Source organism: Anser brachyrhynchus (genome assembly GCF_964034855.1).
Source record: "Anser brachyrhynchus genome assembly, chromosome: 2".
Classification (NCBI taxonomy): domain Eukaryota; kingdom Metazoa; phylum Chordata; class Aves; order Anseriformes; family Anatidae; genus Anser; species Anser brachyrhynchus.
The window spans coordinates 135,140,761-135,167,373 of record NC_137695.1 but is presented as its reverse complement, the minus strand read 5'-3'; positions in this window follow the sequence as shown (position 1 = coordinate 135,167,373).

Here is a 26,613-nt window from a genome sequence, read left to right as displayed (position 1 = left end):
GTTCTGTATCAAGCTCTGTTTTACTAGCACAAGATATCACCAAGTTAGGTGTACTCTGGAGGAAGCCAGGTATTAAATTAGAAAGAGGATGAAACTGGTGCAATACACCTTGTTCAAATTGTATGCCATTGGGCAATCAGCAGCAGCCTAGAAAGATGTCTTCTTTGTGACAAAGAAACAGGATGAGATGCAGTATCTTTCAAGGATTTTGGAAAATTATGGTGTTATCAAGCAGTAGACTGAAGGTAGAAAGAACTTCTCTTCCACGTGGGACACAGCTGAACCACGGAACCCTGCCACAGGGTGTTGGGGAGGCTAAAATATCAGTGCACTCAGAAACTCAACAGATTGCCAGAGAATGAATATATAGTAGTCCAGATGCACCTCTAAACATCTATTTCCTGGACATGGAGAAGTTATGATGGGAAAGGAATATAAACTAAGGAATAATAGACAGAGAGATAAGGCATAGATATAGACGATACAGACGCATCAATCTTGCCTCTTTCACATATATGCTCTTCAAGCTTTCCATTATGAGATGCTCCTGGAAACAGACCTCTATGAAGAATCTTCTAGTTCAAGCCAGGGAGCTAGTTCTTCATGTTATATGTTATCATGGATAACAAATACTAAGACTGGAGGCCTGTGTGAATAAGAAATGCAAATTATCTTGAGAGCTTTCACAGAATCACAGAATGGTTGAGGTCAGAAGGGACCTCTGGCTGTCATTTGGTCCAACACCCTGCTCAAACAGGGACACCCAGAGCAGGGTGCCCAGGACCACATCCAGGTGGCTTCTGAAGGTCTCTAAGGAGGAGATTCCACAACCTCTCTGGACAGCCTGCACCTGTGCTCTGTCACCTGCACAGTAAAGAAGTGCTTCCTGATGTTCACAGGGAACCACCTGTGTTTCATTTTGTGCCCACTGCCTCTTGTCCTGGCACTGGGCACCACAGAAAAGAGCCTGGCTCAGTCCTCTTTGCACCCTCTCTTCAGGTACTTATAGATATTGGTGAGATAGCCCCTGAGCCTTCTCTTCCCCAGGCTGAACAGTCCCAGTTCTCTCAGCTTCTCCTCATAGGAGAAGTGCTCTAGTCCACTGAACACCTTGGTAGCCCTCCACTGGACTCATTCCAGCAGCTCAATGTCTCTCTTGTACTGGGGGCCGCAGAAATGGACCCAGCACTCCAGCTGTGGCCTTGCCAATGCTGAGTAGAGGAGAAGGATCACCTCGCTTGACCTGATGGTGAGACTATGACTAGCTCAGCCTAGAATACCATTAGCTTTCCTAGTGGCAGGGCACATTGCTGTGTGTGTGTGCAATTTTTTCTGTGTGTTTTGTATGTGTTCAGCTACCAATGGCTCAGTTCACATCCAGCCAGCCATACGGGAAGACCACATATCTACTAAAGACCACTGTCTACAAAGTAAGAGCATTTGCCCTTCATCTGAACAGTCTCATGAGGTTTATATGGCTGCATAAGGTTTAGAGTAGAAGGGAGGGTATTTTATGTACTTATTAGAAGCACAAAATTTCCTAACGATATTTTATTAATGAAATAAGGTTCTGGAAAAGCTTATCAAAGTTACCACAGTTACCTATTCAGCTTTTCATATGACTTGGCTTGACCCCAAAACCACAAAGATTAACTGATTCATTCATGGCCTTCATACTGAATCCTTCCCAACACCCCCCCCCCAAAAAAAAAAAAAAAAAAGCCCCAGAGAAGATGAAATTACATACAGGGCAGTCAGCAGGTTTAATGCTTGTGTTTGTGCTTTCCTCACTGAAGCTAACACTTCCACCTGCAAGAGGTTAGCTGATAGAGATCCAGTTCTGCACAATTCACAGTTTGTGGATGTGCAGATTAGCTGACTGCAGAGCATACACAAGCATTATTCTTTGTGAAACCATTTGCCCAACAGCTGCCTTTTCAAGAGGAAGAAGATACAAGCTCTTTCCGGTTTGCAACTGAAGGAGGAAACAAGAAATCCCTTCTTGTATTTGGGTGGAAGCCAGGCATGAATGAATGAAAATGTAGATCTACATTTTTCTCACACTGACAAAGGATGGATGTCTTTTCCTCTACTTTAGTACAGGAAACAAGCTACAGTCAGCTGTTTGAAAATTGAAACAGATTTCTGAAGGAGGCTTACCATTTATTGATTCAAGAAGCCTGCTAAAATCACATCAGCGATACAAGACTTGGGGAATCTCAAAAACCTTCTCAAGACTGAAGAAAAAACTTGGGAAAGAGATGAACCATTCCTCTAATGAATGATTGTTCAAATTACAGTGGAATTAGAGTTAGCAGGCAAATAAATAAAGCCATTCCCACCAATTCAGAACTCCTATTTTGCTAATTATGAATGTTTCAAGTTCTGTACTAAATTTAGGAGCTCTGCATGAAATCTTGGCTGTACTGAAGTTAATGGGAGTTTCTGTCATTTTGAGGGGATCTAAATTTAGCTAAATGAATTTTCTCCTTGGTAGTTCTGTGCCTTCTCATGGTTTTGCTGACACTAGTCAAAACTACATGTCCTTGCATTAAATATTAATAGCCAGTGTTTTGTTATTTCATATTGAATGCTTGTTTGAACCAATATTTAATTATTATTTCCCACAATCTAATTTGTTTCCATGTATTTGAGAGAGGCCTTTAAAGTTTGGCTACTCTAAGCGTACTCCTGCAAAACTGACTGAATATTTAGTGTTGAATACTTAAAAGTGCTAGTTATAAAGGACTTCAGAACCTCCCAAAACAAAACGATATACAAATTGCTTACAAAACTGTGCAGTTTTGATTGTCATATAGTTGCATAATTTGTCTGCTGGGAATTGCTGCTAGTCTGGATATTCTTTCAAAGTTTTCTAACCCAGTTTTATGCATATTAGACCCCTCTCTTCTTGTGAAATGGGACATACCTTCCCAGACTGAGGAAGTTTGGTAATAGGCATATTTTGCATTTCCTTCTGAATTAAGTTTGATGAAAATTGTAAGTTATGTTGCAAGCTGGTAAGTGTAAAAAGAAGGGAAAAAAAAATCATTCCCAGATCATTAGAATTTTCACTGGTGAAGTTGGGGCTAAATCAGATAAATCAAAGACGTGGGAATGTCCCCAAATAACCTGCACAAAAATAGACTAGTAAGAGACAGCCATAATGACCCAACTGTAATATTTTATGATGCAGAGGCAAGGAACCAGACAGCGGGGGGACAGACTTAAGAATATTGTGTTTGACTTTATAAAACGTTATTCGGAAATACGAAAATGCAATACAAACTGTCAACAAACTGTCAACATTTAACTCCAGGAATGCTAGCATTGATTAATCTTGTGTCTAGACCAAACTCGGAGGTAGGAAAAGTGTTAGAGGAATTACAGTGGTTTCCTCCTTTTCTTTTTTTCTTTTTTTTTCCTTTTTCTTCATCTTTTTTTTTTTTTTTTAAAGCTGCAGAGAATCATGAGGTTTCTTTGCATCATACAAAGAAGAACCATGCAGAAACTCTCAAATTATCTCTAAGTGAGACAGTAAAGGCAGTTTACCTCATCTAGGAGATAAATTAATTTACACACAATATATCTGTAATGTTGCTTGGATTCAAGCTGGTATCTTTTTTTCTTTTTTTTTTCTTTTTTCATTTGGATCTAGCCCTTCCATTCTATCTCGCTCTGTCACTATAATAGCTACATGCTTTATCAATAATATTACATCTATTCAGAATACTGCAAGGAGAAATGGGAGAATTATCTCCTATACTTTGTAGAGGGTGAATTTAAGATAAGGCACTTAGGAACCTTGCTCTCATGATATTTCTAGATTTGTGTGTTAGGGGCTGCCCCTGCAAAAAACATGGAAAACCAAAGATCAAAGTTTACAAAGCTAGCTCCCTGTGCATCCAGAACATACCGATAAACTAAAACATCCCAACAGGGCCCATATGCCCAAACATGTACAGTACTCTCAGACAGGCTCTCTTCAAGTCAGCTCCATGTGCAGGAGATGTGTGGGAACTAGAGTACAGCTCATAACCATTGGCCTCATCAGGAGTTGTCCAGGTAGGTGCTTTTAAATGAATTGTCCATGTGAGTGACCCGCAGGCTGCTCCTGGTGCTTAGTGCAGAGACAGATGCTTTTCCCAGACTTTAGATTCTATTGCCACACAATACGGGTTTCGGAATCCACTGGAATTACCTGAACACCTTGGTTCATGAAATACTTCAGTCTTGAATTTCAGAAAGCTGGAGAGATCCTGGAGGATATATAGCACACATCTGTCCCTTCATACTTTTTTCAGTGTTGGTTATAACTAAAGAAGGATGCCGGGCAACGTAGATCTGCAGTGTGATTAAATAATGTCATTGTCTGCCCATTGCTTGTCCAACTACAAGGCTGAGGAACCCAGAGTCCTCTGCAATCTCCATGAAAAGATCCAGTTGCCACAACACACCAGTCTAACCCGGGGTGTCCAACCTGACTCTCTTCATAAACTTATTTATGAGAGTCAGAATCTGTCAGCTTGGAGAGCGAAGATAAATTGTTCATTTTCTCAGACCTGGATTTCCCTTAAATAAGTAATCTGAATATAGCCCTGTCAGTTTTCTAGCTATCAATTTTACCCAAAGATACTTTATCTAGCTTTGTAGTCAAATTTGGTCCTTCTTCTTCCTTACTTAACCCATCATACAATGCAATCAGAAGAGCAAATATTGAGATCCTACCTTATCGATTTTAAATATCTTCATCCCATATACATCGTATCACAGAAAATGTCAGGGCTATAGTGAAGGTTAAAGGCATTTAACCACTGAGAGTGTCTTGCCAAGACAAACTGTTAAGAACTCGAGGAGACATTTATCTTTTTATACATTCTTTTGCAAATTCAGTTTATTGACTTATCAGTTGATGCAGTATGCAGTAGGGATTTTCCTGCTACAAGTTTTATTTAGAACTGGCAGATCCCAGCAAAGCCAATTTTGGCTTAATTCCATTCATACTGCTGTAACATTGAAAATCCATTGAGATGCTTAATTGATCTCGGGGTTCAGTAATAGCTTCATTTCATTGTGAAGTTTGACATTAACAAGACCAAATCTCATCCAGAGAAAAATATTTGAAGACTTAAGGTATGGGTTTGCATTCAAACCTTAGGGGTTGTTCTGTCATTCTTTAGAAAATAGTGGATGTGATTAAAAAATTCACTGTGGTGACTGTGTTAGACCAGTTAACACAGAGTTAGCTGAGCTTTTTAGGTGAGCAATTTATTCATTCAAAAATAAATTTTCTGAAGGTGGCTAAGTTTCCTATTGAATTAAAAAAATAATAACAATAGGCTACATAAAAGAGGCTAAACTAACAAAAGGTATTAAAAGCTTGATATGAAACTCTCCCAGCACACAGACCCAGTAAATCATTCTGAATGTAACTTAAAGTTCAACTGATCCCAAATTAAGGAATTTTTAATTTTTATTTTATTGTGTTAGAAAATAGAAACTAACCTCAGCTTTCTCCTCCCCCCCCCCCCCCCCCCCCCAAGGAACCAAAAATGTGTTTTTTTTTCATGTTTTTAATGAAGTTTTTTTTCTGTTGTAGACTTTTTTTTTTTAATGAAATAATTGCTATTTATAAATATTAACTTTCTAAGCAGAGTCCAGGCAACCTACAAAAACTCCCACTGAATTTGGTGGGAAAATGGCTGCACCAAAGCAGCTGTAGGCTTATCGAACACAGATGCAGGAGTACACTGTAAAAAGTATAGGCCTTGGCTCCCCATACATCCAGAAAAGAGTCCCCTTAAATCTGCTTTGCTTCATGTTTGGCCTTCCACTGTATGCTTTATCCTGTTGTGCACTTATGCAATGGCCACTGTGAACACCACTGAAAAGACTGAGTAATAGGAGGCAGGGGCTGGGACATAATCAGATGCTCTCTCTTATTGAAGCTTAAATTGAACCTGGGAGACTAGGCTTCAACCAGAACTGAGGTCTGGTTGCTTACAGGATGTCTGTAGTAAACACAGAACCCCAAACCAAACTTATTACATGAAAAGAAAATGATCCCAACATGAAGCAAAGTTGATAAAGACTCATCTCAAATGGTGAGTGAAAAGCTCCAGCTGGGGTTTATGAGAAGTAAAGAGATTTTCTGCACTTCCTATTGAAGTTCTTTAACACAACTTAAGCCAAAGATACATCACATTTCCACAAATTGCACAGAGACAACAGCTTACAGTTGTTATCACTCTTACAACATGCTGTAAGAGTTGTGAATACTTGCACTCAAACAGTTGCTGTTAATGGCTTGATTGATGTCCAAGTGGAGGCCAGTGACAAGTGGAGATCTTCAGAGGCTGGCACTGGGACCAGCACTGTTTAACATCTTTGTCGATGACATGGACAGCGGGATTGAGTGCACCCTCAGGAATTTTGCCAATGACACCAAGCTGCATGGTGTGGTCAACACGCTGGAGGGAAGGGGGCTACAGGAAGGCCTTATAGCAGCCTTCCAGTACCTAAAGGGGACCTACAGGAAAGCTGGGGAGACTTTTTAGAAAGGCATGTATTGACAGGACAAGGGGTAGTGGTTTTAAACTGAAAAAAGGAAGAAGAGAACCCTGCTGCCAGGCATAGCAGCAGCCAGGGTGCACTGGGGCCCAAAGCTGTGACTCGTAGCTGAGAGACTACCTACACCCTCAGTCACTGGCGGTAGGCAGACCCCTTCTAGAGGCAATGTAGGCTCTATGACACTCTGCTCTGTGGCCACCCAGATTGCCACTGAAACAACACAGTTGCTTAATTTCATCTTTCCTGGTCACTGTATATTCTGACTGCACAGTGAGCCCCATAACTGCATAGGCAGACCCACTGTCGCATGACCATGGCAAGTTCTCCAGTGCATGCTAAACACTTCTATGGTATAGCTGTAGAGGGCAGCCTGAATCCAGCTCCCATTTATCTTCATTGCAGAGAAAGCAAGTTTGGCAATGTTCGTCTGCCCTCGGATTCAGACACCACATGGACACCTAAGTCTTCAGTGCATCTGAGCAAAACCCGTCTCACCTCTTCTGGAAAGTCCTGGGCTAAGAGTGGAACCCACAGATAAGTGGGATCACTGCTGCTAAGGTGGTCTGGTCTCTACTTCTTTCTGTCTTTTGTCTCTCTAATGAATCTTCCAACAAAAACACTAATTACATCAGACACTGCTGTGCTGAAACACTCTCCATTAGGAAATAAGTGGGGAGCATTTAACACTGGTCTATGGACAGCTTCTATAAGATAGAAAAGTCTGATCATGACCAATCTGGGTCAGATTTGACTCAGTTACTTGAAAATGAAAGCATTCAAGTCCCACTTACAAGTTTCAGAATACTTGAAAACCAGATATATTTTATACCAGAGGGATTGTTTGGAGCCATTTGAAAGGGATAAGGAGGGAGAAAGGTTTGAAGATCAAGGTAAAAGCAGGGTTTTATCTCTTATTTATTGATTAAAACTGATTTCTTCCCATATAAGTAGAGAAATATAGGAATAGAAACAATCATAATTACCTCCTCTTTCCTCATCTGCCATAAAGATATTGTATTTACCAGACTGGCCGATAATCTGTTCCTGTCCATAAGAGAGATTTCACACTATGCATATCATCGTAATATCAGGGTCAACACGGGCACAAGCCAATTTGCTTTGCAAATTGGCCTCCTGCCAGGCTAGGACTTATGTCAAGCAGGCTTCGCCCTCCAGGTCCAAGAACACAAGCTTTGGCTTCCCCTACATCATATCAGTTCAGCTGTGCAACGGTTTTGTGAGACAGACAATCAGTCCTTACAGACCTGGAGTACTCTACTTTTAATCTCAGGATTTCAGACTAGGAGTCTTAAGCTGGTTTAAACACAATAGCCACAAGAAATCTTTTGATTTAACCCAGAAGCATTCACCATACTTTAGGTAAACTGCTTCATCTTTTATTGGTAATTAAGCAGGTTAAAAAGAAAGACCTACAGACTTAGTACCCAAAGAGCTCCTTGAAGGTGCACTACAGTAGCAATCAATGGGAACTTAAAATATTTCTCCTCTGCATTCCTGCTTTGGAGAAAAACAAAACAAAAAAATTAAAAAAAAAAAAAAAAAGGCATTCAGGGACCATAATCAAAGATTTCCCTATTTTAATAAAAATAATAATAATAAAAGAAGAACAAGCACTAATTTATTGGGAAAAGAAACAGTACAGCTCTTACCACTGACCATAAGGGCTTCTGATTTTGCACTGCACTGCATATGTAGCCCCTCTTACCTACCCTTCCCATATAAGATGATTCTGGTGATGGTGCTAACCCAAACTTTGGATATTACACTGTGTCTGCAGTGTCTATATATGTTCCGTAGATGCAGCAGCTGGTTTTGCCTCTGAAAAGAGACACCAAGGTAGGCAGACACATCATCTTCCTGTACATAAACCATGAAAACTTTCTTAGGCGTGTAGCATGAAACTTTCTGTTAGAAGGTGAGATAGAAGTCAGCCCTAGCTGTGAAGATTAAAAGGAATCCGAGTTATCTTTTCTAACAGCTGTAGGGCTCCCAAAATCTTACATCTAGAAGGAGGCATAAGTAACTGGGTACCCAGCTTCCCTATCTCTTTATGCTGATTTATTTTGAGGATGTAACAATTATTTCACACTGGGTGCATGTGTGAAGAGTGTGGAAGTTTATAGTGTTTAACTCACAAATCCCTTAATAAGACATTGCTTTCTCCAGCATGTTGTCTCACCCTGCAACCCATCATGTTGAAATGTGCTTCAGCTTCAGAACGAAGCAGGGGACAAAAAACGGGAGTTTAATCTTGGTTGTTTTTGTTTGGTTTGTTAGTTGTTTTGTTTTGTTTTTCCCTGCCATTGATACTATGTTTAAACCAGTCATCATGAGTCTTGCTGGAAAGAGGATGCTGAGTGGTGAGGAGTACAGATCTAGTTACACTGATCATGTGCATAAATTCATGCTCTCTGCTTCTAGACATGTCTCCTTGGTTGAAACAACCCTGCCCATCCTATGCCCATCCTTATCTACAACACCGTTTGTATTCTGAACATTTGGGTGGAGGAGACATTTGCAATACCATGATAACTTTCCAAATCTTCAGAAAGAATGTTGGTATTGAGGAAACAACAGTGCAGAAGGCCTAGATGCGATGCCACCTTATTTCTTTAATATATTACAATGTAGTAGCTTTCTGAAGCATCATCCAGGCAATGCTTGCAGGGAGCTGATGTTGGGATTTGCATTATGCTAAGCTTGATGTTCACCCCCTCATCTGGGAGAACTTCACGCTACGGAGATTTCTCTTCTGTCTTGCTCCACTATCCCGCACTCCTCTTCCAGAAAATGCATGACTGCCTCTTTATCATGTTTTTGTTGTTGTTTTGTTTTGTTTTGTTTTGTTTTGAGGAAATGAAAAAATGGAAGTTGTCTTTCCTCAAGAGGAAAAGAAGTCTCAAAGCAAGTGTCTGGCTGTGTTCCCTAATTCCTCACAATTAGCATGAAGAAGACCAGCCAAGGATCAAGGTGTGCCTGTGCTAACAACAGTGTGGAAAGCTCCTCAAGAGGAGGGCAGTCGTGTCTACACTCTCTTCAGTATCTATAGGTCACACAAATGCCCCAACAGATGGGTTAATGTGCCAGACCTCGTGGAAAATGAAGTAACAAAGTGGTCACAGCATGCTTGCTGCTTCCGCAAAGCCAGATGTCCCTGAGCCTTCATCCCCTTTCTGGCCTCCTGCTTACCCCTCTGGTATCAACCTTTGCCTTTTTTCCTCCGTGAAGTAATTCTTCCACTGTCCACTTATGCTCAGGTCTACAGACCTCAGGTCTCACCTGTAGGTACCCTCTGGCCAGCTGAGTTTACCACTCATAACGTCCTCCACAAAACTCTTCCAAGTGATAAGGTACTATTTTCTTTTAGCAATAGCAACACAGCTTACTGCACCAGGAGCAGAGTACATGTTATTTAGAGCTTTACCACCCATCCTTTAATAGAGACTGAGGGATGCCTTGCTCTCCAGACAGCTACATTTATACTAGTGTTATACATTTTCTTCAGCATTAAACAGCCTGTGGCCATGCCATTAAACTCACTAAGCCTCTAAGACAAACTGTGTATTAGCAATTGTCCCTAGCCTGCACTAACCCCCAGTCTGCTCGGGAATTATTTGGAAAAGTGCCAGTTATCCTGTGCTGGGGAAAGTTTTAGCACATTAGCTTAGTAGATGATGAAATTTTAGTTTCCATAGGCATTCTGTGACACTGCTTGACAGTGCAGACACTCCAAGAAGCTCTGTTAGCTGCTGGCTGATGGAGGAACTGAAGCCCATTCTCCAGAGGGCCATGGAGAGGATGTGGCCTGAGAGTGTCACTTTTCCAGCTATAGAATTGGGAATTCTCCCTCTCATGGTGAAGTATTTCCTGCTTTCTTATCTCTCTCCTGAAAAGAAAAAAAAAAAAACCAAAAACCTGAGGAGAAGCAACGTGATTTCAATCAGCTAGATGTGAAGACTTTTCAACCATATCTGTCCACCACAATGGGAGGAATACTTATCTTGTCCCTCCATGGCCAATGCTGAGAAATTCTTTTCCATGTCACCATGAGGTGTGCGTGAATGTATGAATGAAGAAAGAAAGGTGGTACTTGCGAGGAAGCCAGCTGCAGTGACACAGTGAAGGTGTGTGTTTCCCTGCTCATGTTCCCATAGAAATGGGCCATGTCAGATTTATACTGTCAATATGAAAAGTGGGTATTTCAGATCACGAGCTCACCACTTTGCCAGAAGTTTAATAAAAAAAAAAACACACTGCCCCCTCCTACCACACATCTGTGCAGGTCTCGTGGCTGTTACTGACCTATAAAAATCAGTTTCTATAAGCATGTCATGTAGATGACAGCTCATCATGTCATCCCACAGCCAGGCAACAGAAAATTTTGCAGAGCTGAAGATGCAAGACACCCAATTCTTCAAGACACCGCTCATTTTTTAAGTGAATTTAACAGTCATAAAAAGTGGTAGAGGAGGCCAACATCTTGTGCTCAGCCTTCAAAAGTTATCATCAGGATAAGCTCCCTGTGTAGGCAGACCTGCCTGTTCCCATCAACCCTTATGTGGAAAGAGCCATCCTTGAGCTAAGAGGTTTGGTTACAGCTCTGGGCCCTAACTGAGGCTGTCAGCTTTGGGGCCAGCTATGGTCATGGAGAATTAAATGTCAATCTTCATCCACGTGGAAATGGACACCTCACACAAGTCAAAATACAAGCATCATTTTGCATCAGTTTTAAATATTTCTAACCAGAACTGGCTATTAACCACTTATTGAGGGGCAAAAGGTTTAATATATGCTGTATTTCAATCTGTATGCTTCAAGGGGTAGAAAAAACATAGATGTGTTCTGCTTGTCTGATCTCCTCCTCTCTCACCTCCCTCAAATTCCAGACGTGGTGGTGTTGAAATGAAATTGCTGTCAGTCCTTGTTAGAGGGCTGCACTAGCAGCAAGGCAGATGTTTATTTTCCTGGAGGAGTACACTTGCTCCAGCTCCTGCTCTGTAACCAGACTGCTAATGGACTCGCTGCTTATCCAGTCGCTGCTCTTACAGAGCGCCGGATGGAAAGCTGGGGAGGTGTTTATGGCTCCAAAGACTCGTAAAGGAGAACGGAAAAAATTATTCCTGCTGACTGTGCAGCAGGGAATTGAGAATATGACTAGTTCTAGCACTACTGTCCAGACACTTTATGCTTCCAAGGTAAAGAGCAAACTGCCTAATTGCAGCAATTCCCATCCAAGATAAAACATGATATCCCTTACAAAGGCTTGTCCAGTTTCTCATGCATTCAGCAAGAAGCAATTTGCATGTGCTCACAATTCACTGGATCGCCTTTTTTTTTTTTTAAAGTTAAATGCTGCTGTTATAACAGCTTTCATCCTACTTGATTTTTACTGCCCCTCTTCTACTTTTGGGGGGTTGAGGTCCTGAGCTTGTTAAATTCCCTATATTTTTTAACTTTTCTTAAATGGGATGCACAAAGGATTGAACTTGAGATGTAAATTTCTGAACGTCACTTCAGTGACTGAGGGTTTTGCAGATCACCTGAGATAACTGTAGTAGTCACTCTGTTTTTAAAATTCAGAAGTCTAATTCCTGACTTTGACTGTGTATGTTTTCTTGAAGGAGGACAAATACAATAGGAGGGTGCAAACTAAAATCACTCCCATTGTATAACAGTTCTAGAGACTGGAGACCATTAATTAAAAATCATGCAGAACTGATTAACGTTTCACACCAGTGCAGCTACTGTGATGGGAAAAAAAATCACCATGATATTTTTCAAACCTTTCTGGAGCTAAACAAAAGCAATTACATTCAGAGGTGGTAAAATGTGTTTAATGCTCTGAAGTGCCTAATGTGTATTTGAAACACCTCAAGGTCGCAACACTAAACAGGATTCTTTGACTAACATTTTGTTAATAACAATTCCTTATAATTAAGAAAACCTAAGGACATTTTTGTTGTAAGGAAAAAAAAAAAAGTTTTTCTCTCCATTGTGTTAGTTGTTTCCAATAAGTAGTTTTTCAAACTGCTCCTCATGGAAGAGGTGATTCTGTACGGAACTTTGCTCCTTTCTGATCCATTAATAAATGAGATGACAGCTGGGAGCATGAAAGTACTTTTATAGGAAAGGGAGTGAACAGAGCTGTTTATAATTTTTACCAAGCCTTTCTTTTTTTTTTTTTTGGACATTTTTGCACTTGGCACTGAGATCTGCCACTTTGATGTTGCATTAACGCTGCCAAGGTCATGCTGACAATGAGTTCAGTGGCTGGAGAGGATATATACCTGCATGACTAGGTAGTCATATATTTGCTTCCATTGAAGCAAAACTTTCTGCAGTGTGACCAATGAACTGTAGTGTATCGTATATGTGCGCATTGTATATATATAAAGATTTAAAAAGTCACTCGTGCTGCACGTGGCATCTGGAATACAGCTCAGGGTCTTCACATTCAGAACTCAGCCAGCTGAAGGAGCATAGGAATGCTCTTCATTCAGAGCCTTTTGCTCAGAGCACAGACCCTATAAAGGCCCATTTATACAATATAAGCCATAAAATGAGGAAATTTGACTTAAGGACTTTTGCATTTCTCAGGGCCTTTTAAAAGAGTGTTAAGGACTTTGGGGTAAGTCCCTCAGCTTCCCCAAACCTAGGTAAAACCTCCAAGTCCCAAGTTCCAGGTCATACAACAGTGCCTCAAGGCTCCCCTCAGCATGGCTCAGTCTTGTACTGAAGTCTCTCGTCATTCGTCAGCAATAAGTTTTTACCCTAGGACAGTCATGTATTTTCATGGCTTCTGGAAGTGCAAGAGATTTGGATTTTTTTCTCACATCACAGATGGATGTTTGGATGTGGTAAATTAAACAACTTCTGTTTCTAGTCCTTTGGTGCCTGATAAGGCCTGGGGTTAAAATACACAGACTGCTGGTGCTTAACTGCTGTCACAGATCATTGTATCATTTCCCTTATTCATTTGAAGTTACATGTAAAGGATGAATCAAACCCAGCTGTTACTGAATTACTTGCAATTAAAAATAAAATCTGTGAGATAGTGATCAACACAATAGCTGATACAAAGTCTGAAGTGTACTAAAGCTTTCTTGCCTGATTTTTTGTACCTCACTCTTGACTGAGATCTGTACCTGCTCTATTACACCTTGGTCAGATGTCAAGCACCATCTCACAGAGCCATCGCCTCTCCTTTGTGATGCAGTAAATGCCAACTTTAAAGTCCATAAGGATAGAAAGACAGTTTCCCAGTAGACTAAGAAATTAGAGGAGTATGATTTATAAGCAATTCACAAGGAACAATTCACAAGCCTGATAAAAAAAACACAATGCATTTATTTCTCCTCAAAATAAAGCTAGCAAATATTAGGTCAAATGTAAAGAGGATCAGCAGAAAGGAGTAAGTGTCTTAATGAGGCCAGTGATAGCCTGATACCCAGAGCAGGGAGAAAATGGAGTGAGGTGGCAGTGCTGTTAGAAGGCAGAATTATATCTCCCTATCTGAATAAGATGGTGAACTCGATGTGCACCTGCTCCTTTGAGAAACCATGGAGGACAGCTGTTCTGAATCTGCTGCCCTTTGGGATAACATCAGACTGTCGGGATCAGACAAGTCGGGACCTGAAAGAGATCTTTCTTCCATGTGACATCTGCCGAGCGTCTTACACCAGGTTTCGGTCAAAATGCATGTAGGCTCCAACCATTACAGGCAGATGATGGAAAATTTAGACACTTGTCTTCATTCAAATTTCAGAGGATGTTGTTTGTAGATCTCAGCGAGATGTGCCCAGTCTTCTATGGGTTCTGATAGTTTTGCACTTAAAACAACCTGTAAAAGTTCACAGACATGCAGTTAAATCAAGGTCTTTCACAAGGCTTCCAGAAGGCTGGGGGCTCCCTGTGGGGGCTCCCAGGGCCCCTCCATCCAGGATCAGCCCCAGAACTGGGCATCAGGCACCTCCCTGGGAACAGGAATGGGCACAGGCTAACACGTCCTCCAGCGACATTCAGGAAGTTGTCATAAGGCCAAAGGGGTCTGTGGGCTCAGTCATGTTAGGAAACCCTGCAGGAAATCCTTGAGATGAGTGGACATGGAGTGAAAAACCTCACTCGGTGGACTCTAGGATAAAGACCTGCCTTCTCAGCATCTCCATACAGCTGAATCACTGAGAGCTGCTGCTCACAGCCAGATCAGAAAAGCTCCCTCAGGACCCAGGGCAAGCAAAGAGACCTTCACAGAGCTGCTATTTGCAAAGCTAAGCTGAGGAGAGGATGGGGTGGATGTCTAAAGTGGTGTGATGTGAAATACTCAGCAGTGAATAGGAAGGATGTTAATGGGTTATTTACAATATCATTTCCTCTTGACTTGCAGATGCTATCAATATTTGTGCATGTGTGATATGCTTCTCTAGCTCCCTCCAATTATTGCCATTTTCTATGCCTTAATAAACAGATTTCCTACAATTAGAGGGAGCTAGCAGAGGGGGTGATCTGCCCGCGCAGGGCACTGCAGGCTGGACCTTGCTCAGTCACTTGTGAAGAGCAGCCCTAAATGTATTGAACCAGGCCCTTTTTGCTACTATTAATTACCAGGCAGAGAGGTTACAATTGTCCTGGTGTATTTACCCTGGCCAAGTTTGTTTCTGGACTCCCCTGTGTTTTCTGATAATTGAGTATTCAAAAAAACATCAAAGATGATAATTGATTCTGCTGTGGAGCTGATCCAATCCTTTTCCTCGGCTCTTAGACCAGCAGCAGTAAAACTAAAATTTGTTACAGGGATAATAAGAATTTCAGCAGGCAATCTTGTTAAGTCCTTTAAGGAAAGATAGAGTGGCAGAACACGATTTAATGGTCCAATTAACCTCAGTGTAGCAGCATCAATTGACAATATAGAAGGCAAATGTTGGAAGTTGCTCACGTGAGAAGACCATTCAATCCTCTGGTATGAATACCTACATTTTAGAGATAACCAGAACTGATGTAAACACCTCTTTTACTGTCTCTGCAGTTTGGATGCCAATTTATGAAGCATTTTGTGGCAAATTAACAGTGGCAGAAAAAGTGTAATTTTGAAACTAACCCTCAGTCTAGGAGAAATTTGACTTCTGGATATAAATAGCAGCAACACCTGCCTAACCTAAATGCTCATTTTACTTTAAACTAGTTTAATTTAAGCAATAGAAGTTACACTTACTTTTAATGGGCAGCAGTTGTTCATTAAATTTATAATGACATTTAGATACCCTGGTGATAGACGTCTCAGAAATATCATATACGTAGAGACAGAAATTCATTATTAGCATTACTGAGATGGCTTGGAAGTGAAATTAACTTGAAAAGAGACACTTGTTTCAGCTTCATCTGCAGTTTAAAAACCCAGGCTCTTTCCTAAGGAGCATACATGTACTACAAAGTGGTATTAACCAGAACCCAACTTACAGAAAGTCTGAAGAATTTTCCTTGCATAGACATACACAGACTTAGGATTTTTTCTACTAAATGATTACGGTACTACTACCACTGAAGTCTGTATTGATTTCACTTTCAATTATATACAGACATACAGATCTATACAAATGTAACATACAGTTACAGTTATAGATTATTTCCACAAAGGCAGTAATGAGTACCTTAGAGTTTATGGACACAACAGTATACTCACCTTAGAGGACCTGTGCATTTCCAATTGGCCCCAGCTTTGTCCTGATGCCAACTGAAAAATTTTTATCCACTTTAGTAGACAAAAGATTTGACATTAGGGACTGATACAGAAAATAATTACAGAACTCAGTAACAGAATAACCTTGTTCTTTTATTATTATGAACCCTGCATTCACTATCTTGGTCCATTAATTGTATTGTAATATCCACCCCTACTCTCTTATCTTAGACCTTTTATGTGTGTCAAGTCCATTTCTCTCTGAAAGTAGTACTGCTGGTATCCACCTGAGCTGTCTGGATATGCACACATAATATACACACTCTGTGGTCTGAAGAACTCAGCATAGGATCAGGGCTAAAAATGTTATTCCTATTTGCATGTCACCAGCATTAATAAGGCAGCAAAGGTCAAGCAAGGTTGCTGTGCAAGAACCTCATGGCATTTCAGGTAGTCTTCAGTCACGCTTTTGTAACCTTTTTGACTTCAGTGGGATTGCCAAATGTTAACTTTTTCATTCCATTAAGAAAGTCTGTTGATGAAACACAGAAAAGGACTGGAACATGACTGACTTAGAAGGAAATGTGCTAAGCGACATATAAGAATGAACAGCAGCTTTGCTAGCTTGGTTCAACAAAGGCAGACACAACACATTATCATTCATTTCAGTAGATATGACCCTGATGATGCAACGTATGTCTGCATTACCTAGTTAGCACAGATCAGTAGGAGCAGATCATAGAATCATAGAATGGCCTGGGTTGGAAGGGACCTCAAAGATCATCTAGTTCCAACTCCCCTGCCATGGGCAGGGATGCCACGCACTAGATCAAGTTGCTCAGGTCTTGAACACCTCCAGGGATGGGGCATCCACAACATCTCTGGACAAAGATCTACAGAATTAAAGAGTCTGAGAATCTGGCATCCACAAAGCACGCATCCCAGGCTGTGGAGTGGCAGGGGCCAATCCATCTTTTCCATCAGAACAGCTTTATTCCAGTCCCACAGCCTGAAAACCTGCTTGTGGCTGGAGCATAGCATCTACGTTGCTAGAGAATGTTTTTCACTTTCATTTCATCTGAAGGGAATCCAATTCATGTGTTCAAGAAATGCCCCACAATGGTACCAATGCACAGTAAATGTGAACAGGGAGATTTGTTTCAAAACATACTTCTGATCCAAAATAAAGCACTAAGGTAGATAAAATTATATAAAACAGATTTGTGATGTATGGAAAAGACAGCTTCAGAGTGGACTCAGAGCAGGACTGCATTTGAACAGCTCTGATGAATTAGAAGCAATACACTCTCTCACAGTTCCCTCTGTGCATCTCATTTTTCTCTGTTGAATAACTTCTAGTGTGGCAGGAATCTCATTAGCAAATTCTTTGCAGAAAGTGATGCTTATGTAAGTTGAAGACAAGCACATTATCAGAAGAATGTTTTGATTAATTTGCTGCTCATTAGCAGTACACCTTGGTGACTGTATAGTAAATTCTTTTTTGAAGACAACCATAACAATTATACACAGCTGTATTTTTTGAGAATCTAGTGTTCTGAGAACATTTAATTACCTCTAACAAATGTTTGGTATTTGTTTACATCAGGTCCCCATTTAAATTCTGCAGCATATACATTCAGGACGGAAAATCTGAAGTCCCAAAGGGTTTCTTCTGAGAAAGCTATCACATTGTAGAGCCATAAAAAGTCCTCCTACTGTTAAAAAGTGACCAGGGCTGTATGCTGTGTCACCCATGAACGTATATCAGCTGTTCCACAGAGAACTTCTGGGAATTACTTTTTCCAGCCGGTCAGGTGGGACACTTACTGTTAAGTGACCTTAAACCAGATAATGTTTGCTTAGCATCCAACGTTATTGCAAATCCAAAATTTTGACCCTGCTTCCTGAAGTGACACACATCTTTTGGTGACCTTTGAAAGAACATCTAGCTAGTTTCACTACTAACCTGGAGACATCTTTCTTTTTACCGTATTTCACTGAGAGGAAAGAAGCAGCAACTGAGCTGCTTTGAATTCTTTCCCAGGATAAAAAAGAATTAAACGAGGGGTTTCTTTGTGGACGGCATCTGTGCACTCCTGTATTTTGAGGAACATTGTGGTGATGAAGATATCATCAGTGTTTTGACTACATATACTAGCTATGGGTGCTATATATCATTCACAATAAAAATAACCGTACTAGTAACAACACTGCACCAAGCTGGTACTAGGTAATTATATTTGGCTAACATAACCTCCTACATTTGCCAGAGAAGAGTTTTCTTCACTGCAGTGCTGCCATGTATTTTCATAAGAAGGCCTCTTTCGTTCACTTATTGTTTCTAAGGGCAAAATGAAAGAGTGCCTGTGCACTGTATTTCTAGGTTTCTGAAAAGCTTTATGATACTTAGGACAAGTATAGCACTTCTATAAATATATATTCTCACATTCTCATTTTCTCCACAGTTTGCCACCTGTTTAATTTTTTAGTAGGGTTGCAAAGAGTGTTTTTCCTTTTGCCTGGTTTCAGCTAAGCCTGTTCTCCTGAAAAACCTGTTCACAAGTTTCACTGAGCTGCTGAGCAAAGATTGACTGGGGTGACTTAGCAGTTAAAAATTGATTAAGAGAAGGAGGTTCTTCCACCAAGAGATCTCCTCATTTTGGCGCTCTGCAACATCAGATAAATGGAGGTGCAGTGGCCTGCTATATCTGCTTCCATTCTGCTGGAGCAAAGAAGGCAGTGAGTGCTGACCAGCAAAAAGAGTCAGAAACACAGCATGGTATTAACAGCTCTTGCTCATTAAGGAGAACGAAGAGCCATATTTCAGAGTAACAACACAACATCTGCCAAAAATCTGTGCAGAGCAGTTATAAACACAAATGAGTACTTTGTGTGCACATGCAGATAATGGCAAACTTCAATCAAATAGCTTGAGTGAGTAGGTAGTTCTCCAAACACCTCCCCGGCTTTCATCCCACGGCACAATGATGTGCACAAATCAAGTAGCTCAATAGCATTACCCTATGGAAATGTGTCCCCAGAGTCCAATGTTCTCTCTTCCTTCTCCAGCACCCCCAAAATGACTCCTGTTAAAACCACGTCTTGTTACGGAGATAAAAAGAGCTTGAGGAGTCTTGTCCTTAAATCTTCACCAATTAAGAATGAAAAAATTTAAAGGCATGATGCAAGGAGAAAGCCAACAGGAAACACTTGGAGCTCAGCAAAACACTTCTGCCTGCCTTGCTGTTATATCAATTCAATATTTGATTTGTTTCTCTCTCTAGAGGCAGATAAGATTTGAAAACCCTCAGTTCTGGACTATTGTTATTAATATTGACAGGGGGTTAGATACACAAGGGCAGCTGCCATCCAGTCTTGTGATCCACGGCCCCGGGGAGGGAACCTGGATGGCAATAGTGCAGCATTTCTGAAAGAGATATACAAAAACAGGTACTCCAGAGGAAAGCTACCTCAGTCAGCAAAGCAAAAAATCAGTGAAACAGATGTCTTAAAATTCTCCCTATTTGTGACTCTTCACTCAAAGTCTTTTCCCATACAGGCAAACACCGATGTCCATGGAGAAATGAAGGTGGCTATTCAGGAGCAGGTGTTGTGCTACACAATCTTCTGTTGCCTCTGTGTGTTACACTGTGCACAGATTAACACTGCATTGGTGCTGCAAAATCTCACTCCCGAATCCTGCTCTGAGTTTGTTCCTTTCCCGGGCAGGTCAGGAAACAGCTCTGATGGGGCATTGGTTCCCCTTTCAGCATCTGCAGCTCTCTGAGATGCAGAGATCTACATTAACACCTGCTTTTTGTCCTCTCTGAGCATGAGAGGGCCCAGTCTATAAGGCCATGGGCTGCTTTGTGGGCCACAGAAAAAGTGTCTGTTCCCTGCTGTAAAAGCCACCCATTTTTGTGTGGAAGTGGGGCTGACACCATGGTGGTGGTTGACGATGTTCATCTGCAGGAGAAAACAACTGAGTGACACTGTATATGAGGTTTATATCAAGTAATATTTGATAGAAAACTGCCACAGATAACCTGAGGAGGCCTGTACATTTTTATAACTGTCTAGGAATTAAAATTAATTGCCCAAATGGTTTTACATTTAGTAATGACAGCAAATGAAGCCATTTTGTTTTAGTGTGCCCATGTTAATGCTGCACTCTATGTTGGCTAATGTAGCTTGCTTGGCTTCTCTGGTACCAGCAGCAGGAAGAGTTCAGGTTTCTCTATACAGCACTGGCAAGTCCATCACTCGTGTAAAAGCAACTTGCTCCAAAGCTTTTTGTTCCCACCTCAGCCATCTCAGTGACACTAATAAAATCTTGCCAGCTGACACCCCTTGCTCTTACAATTAAAAGCAGGTGTATTTCACCAGGAGTGGGAGTTGAGGTCAGAGTATTTTTCTTCTCAGTGAATATTGCAGGAATAGGTGGGAGACTTTTGACTCTGCAGCCTATGGTCAGTCAGACTATTTCATTACCTTAAATGCACAAATTAATTTCCAGAGTAGTGCATTTTTCCACTGGTCTTAAGAACGATTATGGATTTCACGGTTTTGAACACAGCCCAATGCACTTTTAAATCGGGTTTCTTGTAGCCTGCTGTATTAGAGCCGGAGCTAGCTTAACACGTCATGGAAAAACAAGATGGACTTTCACAAAAAAGCCTGGTCAGCCCTTCCAGTTTTCCCACTACATTTCTTTAATCCATTTAAAAGAGCTCGACCTTTTTTCTTTTGTATTGATCTTCTATTCTTACCATATTGCACAACTGAAAGATCTGACATCCTTAGCTCCTAAGGTATTCATTTTCACCAGACTACTGTAAGAAGGAAAATTAATGAGTGGGAAACTGAAGCACCAGGGCTCTGTAGATCTCCCAGAGTCATTCAGAGAGTCACTTCAGCGAGAACTGAGCCCAGACCTTCGAAGACGAACAGCAAGACCTCAGCTATTCAATCATCCCTCCTTTCAATAGCACCATTTTACCAGTCCAGAGATCACTTTCACATGATAAATCTTTTTAATCATAAAAATACTTCTATTCAGTGTATGTTAATTCGTAACAAGAAAACCAGAATATTTTTATTGAATTATGTTCATTCTGTATGAAGTATCTAAGGAATACCAGAGCTGTAATTCCTTATTCCATAAAACAGGTGTATTCATTTGAATGAATGCAAATAAGGACCATTGATTCCTTTGACCCTTTTAATTCATTAGCCTGGCAGATTAGTTTTTTAGATAAACTAGAAGGGAAAAAATATACCCAAGGTGAATTTTGAAACAACTGTGTCAAACTGAAACTGATCCTGGAGTGATCCTTATCTGCAAACTACGGGATATTTGTTCCATTGAACGTCAGAAGGATAAAATCAGTCTAAAGTCTCACGTTAGCAGTTGGCAGTCACTTAAGAGTATTGCACCTGAGAACAGGCCTTACTTTATTGTCCATAAAAGTAAACTGTGTGACTTACCAGCCTTCTACTTAGGCAGCAAAATACTTTGAGACAGTAGATTTCTAAGCTTTTCATTCTATAAGTATATAATTTTTAATTGTCTCAAGATGGGCTAGTTCTTTACTTAAAAACAGTCATCACCACAGACCTCATAAAACCTATCCATTGCAGCAGTAAATATCCTGACATTATAAGTGCTAGTAATATCAGACTTCAAATTTACAAAATTCTGCTTTCAGTTCTGTTTCCAGCACTTCTGCCTTATTTTGAAAATGTATTTAGGTACTCCCATGACTTTTTTTGGCATTTATTTACCTTTGCTTCCAGAATTATGAGCCAACAGAGAGTCAGGGACACTGGGTTCTTACAACCCAAGTGGAATTTTTCAGAGTCCTTTGGCTGGTGGGGAGCATCCCAGTCCCAAGGGCTTTAAAACACAGCCCCTGAAAAAAGTCTGTATAGTACAGTGGTGGAGCACTCTATGGCATTTCACCTAAGAATATATGTGGCTCTTTTTACAATATAAAAGAGACTTAAGAATGGGGCAGCCACAAAATTCAGTAAGCAAAAATTTGTAAAATTTTTCAAGGCACAATGTCAGGATCCTGGTTCCAGGAAAAGGGAAGCTCCCTCACCCCAGTCTTTACCCAAAAGTTTGTGTGAAGTATTTGCTGGGGTGTGGGAGCTGGGATGACACCCTGCTGCTATGCCCATGAGGACTGAGGGTGCCTCACTTTTCAGGGGAGGAAAGCTCTCACTTTCAGGCTATCACATATTCGCCGGGGCGAAGAGGAAGAAAGGCCACTTGCAATTTTTCCTGTTGGAGCTGCTCATTTTATGTCGGATGATTAAATATTAATTGTCCAGAAGATAAGCATTACTCTTTAGATGCTCACTGGGGAAGGGGACACCCGTGTTTCATTTCTGCCTCCCGTTACTACCTGAGCAGCAGTGGAGCGGGGACAGGAAAGCAGGTCTCTTTTCTCCGTTTCTCTCCACTCATTCAGGTCAGTGCCCAGCCACTGGAATTATGCTCTTTCTTTCCCTCCCCAGAAATATGCATCTGTACTAGGCAGTCTCAAAGGGTTGTAACAGAAGGACTCAGGAAAGCCTTATCCTGAGGCATCCCACTGCCTGCTGGTAGATCCATCACCCCTGCAACTGAATACATGGGCAGAAAGTACAGGGCAAACCTGCTCGCTCAATTTTTTGTTGAAGCACAGGGAGAGGTATAAATTCTGAAGTAAGACAGGTGCTTCACCAGAGTCCAGAGCAACTGGAGTTCACTGGAGTCCAGAGCAATAGGTGTTTTTCTGGGAATTGTGCTCCTCTCTCCAGCTCAGCACACCCCTCACTAAAGAAAGAAGGATCTGAGGGAGAAAGAAATAAACAACAGTGGCATTTAGGACAGTGGGAACAGCTTTCCTGAGACTGAGACAAGCAGCTCTGTGGTCTGAGATCTGGCAATCAGCAGGAGCCCTGATGGCCTTGGAGAAGAGGCCTCAGGCCAGGGCCTCTCTGTGCCTCAGCTTGATCATCTCATTATGGTCCACCCTAGACATCAAGAAAAGCATCACTTCTCATCTTTGGATATTTAGTCCTGAATTATGCATGAAAATATTCTTTGAAAAATTTACCTGTGTTATTTATAATCTAATTTCCAAACATGAGTCACAGACCCAAGTGACTTCCAGGCCCTTAGATTCATTGGTCATGCAGAAGAAATGAAAGACAAGAGAGTCCAGTGGATAATGAGAATATCCAGCTGCCACATCTATGGCATAAACGGCCATCACCCTGCCAGCCCTGGTAATGGGGTTATGAGCAGAACCAGCAGGAGAAGACCTCTCATGTCCTTCACCAGATACAGAGCACCAGCAGCCAGCTTGCCTATAAAATAACAACTTACTTCAACTCTAGTAAGCAACTGTACTGGAACTATTTTTATATACTATGTAAATAATGAAATTTATGTCATGTATCATAGAAAACTGACTAATCCTTTCCTCCATTTCAAATTATGCAAGTATACTAAGTATAAATAGTGTCTTGGATGGCCTTAAGAGGTACGTTTGGAAACACTGGGTCAAATCTGCACACCACCACCTTCCACTTGAATGTGTTTCAGGCCTTACCCAAAACTCCTTAGAGAAAGCAAGATTCTTTCCTTTCGAGTCAGACTCACTGTGCAGGTATCATCTGTACTGATACATTCATAACACATTTGTGTCTTTCTAAGCTTTGCCTGCATACAAATATGGGAGCATGGAGTTGGTGGGAAATGGAGTACATGTACTACTTTTAAAGGTTTAATTTACTGCAGGTTCCAAAATCTTGAATATTGATCCCTACAGGTCTTGAATCTGTAAATGCCAGGAAATTACAAATAGCAGTGATTAAAACAGAAGTGATTCCCACTTATCCCTATTCCTGAACTTCCTTCTTTTATTAGAGTAAAATCTTTGTTCTGCAGATGTGCTGTTTCCTTCCCACATCCACACTGATTTAACATAAGTGGGAGCATGAAACTGGCCAACCCATTCACAGGTGGGGTAGTCACAAATGTGACATCAATTGCAGACTACAATGCAATAAACAATTTTAGATTTCAAGATATTAACACAAATGAATAGCTTTAAATCAGAGACCTCCTGGTGATGTTTGCCACTATAATGAGAGGGCACTAAGTGGCTTCTGTGTCCCCCTGACCTGGGGGTTCACCATTTCCCCAACCTCTTCTACTTCTCATAGCAGGCACTAGAGCTGCTGAAGGATTTCTTGATTACTGAGAGCTGTTTGCTCACCTAACGCAGCCACCTTGGTGGCCACCACGTAGAGATGTTATCAGCTGTAAAATTCATTTTGCTCAGCCCCTGGACCTCCCTGCATAGAGGATGATCTGGCAGCCGGTTCAGTTGGTGTTAGGGCTGCTTTACGTGGATGATACACTGCCAAGCTGGGGGAGTGTTAAGGCAATGGTATTTGGGACTCCTTCCAGTGGTGTGAGGTTTCTTGGGCATGGCGACCTGATACTGGCAAGAAGGTGCTTTACTGAGGCAAGGCTGCAGGAGCTGGTCAAACAAGGGATTTTCCAGCTAAAAACTTAAAGAACCTCTCCCTTTACCCTCCTCCCAATTAAAACACCGAGTAGAAAAAAACAGGGAGCAATTGATTTTCTTGTTTTATAACAGCTACCAAAACTGACACATTTTAAGTTTTGTTGTTGTTGGCTTTTTTTAATTTCATAAACAAAGAATATTTGGGGTCTTCTTCCAAAACCAGAATATTCTGAATCATACACAACTGTTTGCTTAGAAAAGGACCTGAGTCCAAAAGGGGATGAAAAAAGAGAACAGGAAAAGTGATAACTGTGACTAAAGCAGAGGTGTATCTCCCTCACTAGCATTCTCTGATGGCTGATAGCATTGCATGAACAACGACTTAACCCACATTTTTACAAACACCATATACTTAAAGGTACTAGAAAGACTTCAGCATTGTCAAGGAAAAAGCACTAAAACAATTACATCCAAATTCTCTTTCACAGTTTCAAATACTTTTATTTACCAGTGTAAAATACTTACAGGTGACCACTCCTAACTGCTTTATCTCTGCTTTAAAACAACCGACATTATAAAAACCTTGTATGTACCAAGGGAAGGAATGAGAAATTTTACCTGGTAAGGATAACACCTGCTAACAAAAATAGAAACCTATATTTAGGTGCTGTTACTTCATGGCTGGTTAATCTGGAGAGCATGTCCGGGAGAGCAACTGGTGTTAACCAGTCTGATAGTGTGATGCCTGCAGCAACATGAACTTGTTAATCTTAAGTTTAAAATAGATCTTCACCAGTAAGTCAAATTAACTATGTCTGACCTGACTAGTTTTATCTTTGATTGTTCACTTCATCTCCTCTGTTTTGGTGCTGGGAAGACTTGACCCTAATTTGATACAATGTCTTGATGATTATGTAGCCTGCATTGAATTGTAAAGACAGGCAACTTCCCAAACTAATATTATGAGCTCAGTGGCATTAAGTGGAACATCAAACATCTAAATTTGAAGACCCTTTGGGCCCAGAAATCTGTGTGTTTTAAAGGCCCTTGAAGCCGAAATCATAAGTTAGCTATAGCCCCAATCAAAAAATTGGTTTACTCCACTTAGGAGATTTAGAAAAAGTTCACCTTCTCCCAGCTTTTAGCTACAGTCCATGCTATAAAAGGCCCTGAAAGTGATGATAATATTTTCTGCCCGCAGGAAAAAGCCTTCATGAAGCGACAGTGAATATCTGCAGCTTCCCTTGCTTTAATAGGATTTGTGTGCACTTGAGTTTTGTGAAGTCATACAGTGTGTTCATGGATGCCTAGATATAGACTTCGGAGCCCGATATAAATCTCTAAATTGGAGTGTATCAGCCAATCTGACAAAATAAAACAATACATATTACTCTTTTGCCAGACTCTCCTGCTCTTGGGTGAAAGAAAGACCCAAAGCATTTGAAAATCTGAGCTGCACAGTGTTACATTTTAAGTTGTTTTTAGCATTTGTTAAAAACTTTGGTTCAAAGCACAAAAAGATCACATTGGGCCTTCATTTAGCTTACATTATTAATAAACTCACTCAATCACAAGAGACCTTCAAAGATTTCTGTATCACAACATCAGGACTCTGAAGCCTAAAACTTTTCCTCTCTAGGAGGTTTCAAACAATGAAGAAATGAAGTTTTTAGTTTGATGGAATTTGGGCAGAAAAATTAGCTCATCCAGAAGGAGTCTTAAGATATTTCCTTCTTATATAAACATGTTTCTGCCCCTTTCTTCTTTAAACAAACTTTTAAAAATTAAGTTTGATATTCAGGTTTTTCTCATAATATAAGA